Raw genomic sequence first — 7,384 nt, 5'->3', positions numbered from 1 at the left:
ATCCCGGCCCGACCCGCCCCAACCCGATCGAAGCCGATCCGGCTTCACCCGACCAGCCCCAGCCCGACCCGACCCTGACCTGACCTGCCCAGCCCGACCTGACCCGGCTCCACCCGACCTGCACCAGCCCAACCCGACCCGACCCGGCCTGACCCACCCCATCCCAGCCCGATCCAAAACCGATCCAGCCTGAACCCTACCATCCCTGACCCACCCCATCCTGGCCCGACCAGCCCTAGCCTGATCAAACCAGACCCAGCTCCACCCGACCAGCCCCAGCCCGACCTGACCCTGCCCGACCCACCCCGCCCTAGCTCCACCATCCCTGACCCGACCCGGCTCCACCTGACTCACGCCAGCCTGACCGAAACCAGCCCGACCGGCCCCATCCAGGCCTGACCCACCCCAACCCAGTCTCGACCCATCCGAACCCACGTGTGCCCATCCTGCAGGCCCCGCAGCCTGCAGGCCACGCATGCTCGACCCGTCGTCCCCAGCACAATCGTGCCCCGACTCATCGTTGTCGGCTCCGACTCTGGCTTGTCGGCCCCTCCCTGGCCCACCATCGTCGGCCCGGCCCGCAGACCCCGGCCCGACCAGCAGACCCCGGCATAGCCGTGACCTGACCCCATCTTGACTCACCGTCATCGGCTTCGGCTCCGGCTCGACGGCCCCGGCCCCTCCCCGGCCCACCGTCGCCATCGCGGCCTGTAGGCCCCATATAGCCGTGGCTCATCGTCTCGACCCAGGTGTGCTGTCCCTGGCATGCCAGCCCCAACACATTCCCCATCCCCGTCCCCGATCGAAACCCACCCCCCTAAAAAAGAAAATAGAGATGAAGTTGACTCACCTCGACGGTGGTGGCGGGGGCAGTGGCAATGGAGGAAATCGGGATGGTGGAGGAAATCGGAGGCACGTGGGACATCGTGGGGGGGAAGAAGCTCGCGGGAGGGGAAGGAAGCTGGACTACCGAGGGGGGAACGAGGAAGAAAAATGGGTTTCCAATGGGAGTTGATGGGATGCGGGGTATTAGCAACACAAATTTTTATCGCTACTAATCAATTTTCATCGTAAATAATTCGAACAAAAAATATTTGCGACGAAAAATTAATTTTCATCGCTAATAATTCATATTAAAAAAAAATTTGTTGAAAAAATTCAGCCCCAGGAAAATATTATTGATGATGAAAATTTTCTATTTCATCGCTAATTACATAATTAGCGACTAAAATTTTTTTCATTGCTAATAATTAATAAAAAATAATTTTTTATTTAAAAAAGAATTTCTTTTGATCAAGTCTTGTTCCCTGTATTATTTTCTTCCATTCATTTTTCATTCATCTCTTAGCCATAATAATGCAATAATATATGCATATATGTGTGTATATATATATTATATATATACATATATATATATATAGCTAATGTAGTAAATATATCAACTTTTCAAAATATTTTAGTAATGAAATAAATGAACTATGGTAAGAACAAAAATTTACAACAATTTTGCCGCTTCTCATCGACAGTCATCTCAACGAAGCATGGATGATGTAGTGCAAGCATCCACTCCTCAAGGGCCTATACCACCACCTATTATAGAGGACCTATAACGATTCAACGACTTGATTCGACAGGTCCAAGCATTGATCAACACCGTCCAGTATTTATGACAAACCACAGAGCAATGACAATCCCCGTAACATGCTCCTTAAACTGTATCCTCTCTGTGTAGCCAGCAAAACTGCTTCCAAATAATCTCCCTCGAGGTGCGCATCGTTTCTATCCTGATCGATCGACAATCATCATCCCATTAGGGTCCAGGCATGAAGAATAATGCCAACATTCTCCCATCTCCTTCAATGGAGATTCGACCTTGGGCTACTCTCCGTGTCTCACAAAATCTCATCGGGAGGAGGACGTCGATCAAAAGGTCCAAAACATCGAACATCATCAGAGCGAGATTCAAATGGGCAGCCAAAGGAATGATGACATCTTCAGCTTCAATTTTCAACCATTTTTCTCTTGATCCATCCTACATGAATTGATTTTGGATTGGTTCAAGATACCACAGATAGAGCCTTATAAAGATTGAGGATCAAGGATATCTTAATATTCTACATACTTTTCTTGTGCACATATTATTTTAAAAAACTATCTAATATTTATTTTTATAAATATAAAAAAAATATTATAATATATCTAAATATCTTTTAATAAAAATTTTTTTATCCCTAATAATCTGTAATTTATAAATTTTTAAAATTTTTTATTTTTTTAAATATTAGCGATAGAAATTTTTCATCATAAATAGTGATTATTTATGATGGAAATAGATTTTTCATCACAAACACATATTATTTATGATGAAAATATAGTTTTCATCATAAATAATTTATAATTTCTAAATTTTTAAATTTTTTTATTTTTCTCATTTATTAGCAAGAAAAATTTTTCATCATAAATAATAAAGTATTTATGATGAAAATTAAGTTTTTATCGTCAATATTCAATTATTGATAATGTTAAATTTTTATCGTAAATAATTTATAATTTTTGAATTTTTAAAATTTTTTATTTTTTTATGTATTAGCGATAAAAATATTACGTCATAAATACTAGAGTATTTACGATAAAAAATTTACTGTTTGTTGGGCATAAAATACCCTCAGCCGAAGTTCACAGCAGGATTGATCCTCCCGAGACTCATTTGGCTTTCGACAGCAGATGGTACCTCTCCAGACTTCTCCAACAGCCGGATTTCCACGGTGTTGATCGAACTCCCCCGACGGACGAACTCCCATTGCACCACCCCAAACTCCTTCAACATGAGTTCCCCCAGTCGTCTATCAAGCCGCCCCAAGCACTCACTAAGCTCTGCCGCCAGCTGACCTCCTACGGCCGTCGGCTGCTCCCCAAATCCCTTCTAGACCTTTTCCAGCCAGGTTCAACTCCAACCCGAACTGCCTCGGACCTCACCAACAGCCGAACTTCACTGACGGCAGATTTCTACAACTATCGGACTCCTACGGGAGCCGGATCTCGTCTCCAACTCCAGCTACGGGCGGATTCCGTCCGGACTCCTACGGGAGCCGAATCTCGTCTCCAACTCCAGCTACGGGCGGACTCCGTCCGGACTCCTACGGGAGCCAGACCTCGTCTCCAACTCCAGTTATAGGCAGACTCCGTCCGGACTCCTACGGGGGCCGGACCTCATCTCTGACTCCGGCCACGGGGAAACTCCGTCCGAACTCCTACGGGAGCCGGACTTCGTCCCTGACTTTGACTACTGGTAAATTTCATCCGGACTCCCAAGGGAGCCGAACTTCATTCCTGACTTTGATTGCAGGTAGACAACTATCGGACTCCTACAAGAGCCGGATCTCATCTCCAACTCCAGCTACGGGCGGACTCCGTCCGAACTCCTACGGGAGCCGAATCTCGTCTCCAACTCCAGCTACAGGCGGACTCCGTCCGGACTCCTACGGGAGCCGGACCTCGTCTCCAACTCCAGTTACAGGCAGACTTCGTCCGGACTCCTACGGGGGCCGGACCTCATCTCCGACTCCGGCCATGGGGAAACTCCGTCCGGACTCCTACGGGAGCCGGACTTCGTCCCCGACTTTGACTACTGGTAAATTTCGTCCGGACTCCCAAGGGAGCCGGACTTCATTCCTGACTTTGATTGCAGGTAGACTTCAACCGAACTACTACGGGAGCTGAATCTCGTCTCCAACTCTAGTTACAGGCAGACTCCGTCCGGACTCCTACGGGGGCTAGACCTCGTCTCCGACTCCGGCCACGGGGAAACTCTGTCCGGACTCCTACGGGAGCCGGACTTCGTCCCCGACTTTGACTACTGGTAAATTTTGTCCAGACTCCCAAGGGAGCCGGACTTCATTCCTGACTTTGATTGTAGGTAGACTTCAACCGAACTCCTACGGGAGCCGAATCTCGTCTCCAACTCCAGCTACAGGCGGACTCCGTCCGGACTCCTATGGGGGCCGGACCTCGTCTCTGACTCCGGCCATGAGGAAACTCCGTTCGGACTCCTACGGGAGCCGGACTTCATCCCCGACTTTGACTACTGATATATTTCGTCTGGACTCCCAAGGGAGCCGGACTTCATTCCTGACTTTGATTGCAGATAGACTTCGACCGAACTCCTACGAGAGCCGGATCTCCTCTCCAACTCCAGCTACAGGCGGACTCCGTCCGGACTCCTACGGGAGCCGGACCTCGTCTCCAACTCCAGTTACAGGCAGACTCCGTCCGGACTCCTACGGGGGTCGGACCTCATCTTCGACTCCGGCCACGGGAAAACTCCGTCCGGACTCCTACGGGAGCCGGACTTCGTCCCCGACTTTGACTACTGGTAAATTTCGTCCGGACTCCCAAGGGAGCCAGACTTCATTCCTGACTTTGATTGCAGGTAGACTTCAACCGAACTCCTACGGGAGCCGAATCTCATCTCCAACTCCAGCTATAGGCAGACTCCGTCCGGACTCCTACGGGAGCCGGACCTTGTCTCAAACTCCAGTTACAGGCAGACTCTGTCCGGACTCCTAGGGGGTCGGACCTCGTCTCCGACTCCGGCCATGGGGAAACTCCATCCGGACTCCTACGGGAGCCGGACTTCGTCCCCGACTTTGACTACTGGTAAATTTCGTCCGGACTCCCAAGGGAGCCGGACTTCGTTTCTGACTTTGATTGCAGGTAGACTTCGACCGAACTCCTATGGGAGCCGAATCTCGTCTCCAACTCCAGCTACAGGCGGACTCCGTCCGGACTCCTACGGGAGTCGGACCTCATCTCCAACTTCAGTTACAGGCAGACTCCGTCCGGACTCCTACGGGGGTCGGACCTCGTCTACGACTCCGACCACGGGGAAACTCCGTCCTGACTCCTACGGGAGCCGGACTTCATCCCCAACTTTGACTACTGGTAAATTTCATCCGGACTCCCAAGGGAGCCGGACTTCATTCCTGACTTTGATTGCAGGTAGACTTCGACCGAACTCCTACGGGAGCCGGATCTCGTCTCCAACTCCAGCTACAGGCGGACTCCGTCCGGACTCCTACGGGAGCCGGACCTCATCTCCGACTTCGGTCATGGAGAAACTCCCCCCGGACTCCTATGGGAGCCGGATCTCATCTCCAACTCCAGCTACAGGCAGACTCCGTTCGGACTCCTACGGGAGCCGGACCTCGTCTCCGACTCCGGCCAAGGGGAAACTCCCCCCAGACTCCTACGGGAGCCGGACCTCATCTCCAACTCCAGCTACAGGCAGACTCCGTCTGGACTCCTACAAGAGCCGGACCTCATCTCCAACTCCGACCATGGGGAAACTCCGTCTGGACTCCTACGGGAGCCGAACTTCGTCCTCAACCTCAACGGATAGAAGGCCTCGCTCGGACTCCCACTGGAGTCGGGCTTCTTCCTCGACCTCGACCACAGGAGCCGAACTCCAAACTCCTCTCAGACGGGTGGCCAGCCACATCTCTCTGCCAGACACTCTAGCCGAACTTCGACCGACAGGCCTGGGCCCACTGGTGGGCCGCAGCAACGGCCACGATACTGCTCCACCTCCTGCGACGTATTCCGTGCGGCTCCATCACTCCCTGGCAGATCGCTATAATGACCATGATTCTGCTCCACTCTCTGCGATGGATACCGCGTGATTCCCCCCACCTCCTGGCAAGTCGCGACAACGGGAGCCGTTCCACTACCCGCAACGGACTCCACGGTCACGTTTCGGCGGTGGCCACAATTCCACTCCACTACTCTTTGCAACAAACTCTGCCTGACTCCGGGCAGTCCACTGCCAGATGGTTACAGATGTCACTATCAGTCTACTGCCCCCTTTTCACCTATAAAAGGGGACCCCAGATACGTTATTCGATAAGCTCTCATTTTCTTACCCAAAATTCTGCTAAAATTTTTGTTAGAGCACTCCATTCTTGTTGAGGCAGAGAACTGACTTGAGCATCGGAGGGTCTTGTCGGAGCAATCCCACCTCCGATTTAGACTTCTTTTGCAGGTCCCGACGGCGACCGCGACTCCCTCGACTCCAGCTTCTCCAGCGCAAGCAGATTTTTGCACCAACAGGATTGGCACTAGAGGAAGGGGCTGAACCTTCGCAGTACCCTTGTTCTTAAAGGAACGCTCAATGGGACCACCTCTGGTCATCTTCTCCGACATCCACTCCTCCTTCTCCCACCTGATCTTCGCCCGATGCCTCCCCGCAGGGCATCCACACGGCGATCTACGGCCTCTGCGGCCAGATCACAGGCTCCGGCCTCACCTCCAGTCTCCCAGCCTATGCCTCCTCCTCCGACGACGGTGGTTGGCACGGAGCAATTTGATCTACTGGTGCAGCAGGTCAGAGGCCTAACTGAGGCTGTGCAGGCCATGCAACAGCAGCAGCAGCCGCAGGCATCGGTGCGGCCGGAAAGAGCATCGTCGGAACTCCAAAACCCGATGGTGGGATGCACCACTTGGGCCAGCCGCCCAATCTTTCTCGGAAAGACGAATCCAAGGGTGGAAAGCCTCCAGTCCGACCACGACTCCACCCCTGGAAGATCTCTACCCCCATTCTGCCAGAGGACCCTCGAGACCCATGGTCGAGAGGATTTCCTGGACCGAAAGCTCCAGGAGATGGACCGATGGATCGAAGAACTCCACCACGCACCCCCCGCTTATGGTGAGGATATTTGCACTGACCCCCCCCTTTTCCCAAATGATCATGCAGGAACCCATCCCGCCGAACTTCAAACTCCCCCAGTTCGAAAGCTACAATGGGACTTCGGACCGGGTTGATCATCTGGAGGCCTTCCGGATGATGATGCTGCTTCATGGCGCACCCGATGCCATTCTATGCCGAGCCTTCCCATCCACCTTGAAGGGAGCGACGAGAAACTGGTACTCAGCACTGAAGTCGGGTATCATCTTTTCCTTCGATCAAATGAGCCACCAATTTGTGGCCCATTTTGTCAGTAGCCGGTGCCCCCGGAAGGGTTTGGAGTCCCTCATCAATATCAAGCAGAGGGAGGGGGAGTCCATTCGAGCCTACATCAACCGCTTCAATATCGCCGTGCTGGAGGTCCGAAACTTGGACCAGTCAGTAGCAATGGCTGCTCTGAAGGGTGGCCTTCAGAAGAACGACCTTTTGTTCTCCCTGGAGAAGAAGTACCCCAGAGATTTTGCTGATCTGTTGGCTCGGACTGAAGGGTACGCCCGAGCGGAAGAAGCCTTCAAAATGAAGGACGAGGAGACTGCGAGAGAACGGCAGGCGGGAGACTCGAGTAAGCCCACAGTCGAAAAAGGGCCGAGAGAAGCTTGGCCACGCTCTTGATCCCCTCCTGGGCACAAGCGTGTCCAAACTCCA

Source organism: Elaeis guineensis, chromosome 6 (genome assembly GCF_000442705.2).
Source record: "Elaeis guineensis isolate ETL-2024a chromosome 6, EG11, whole genome shotgun sequence".
NCBI classification, from domain to species: domain Eukaryota; kingdom Viridiplantae; phylum Streptophyta; class Magnoliopsida; order Arecales; family Arecaceae; genus Elaeis; species Elaeis guineensis.
Note: the sequence above shows the minus strand (reverse complement) of the source record.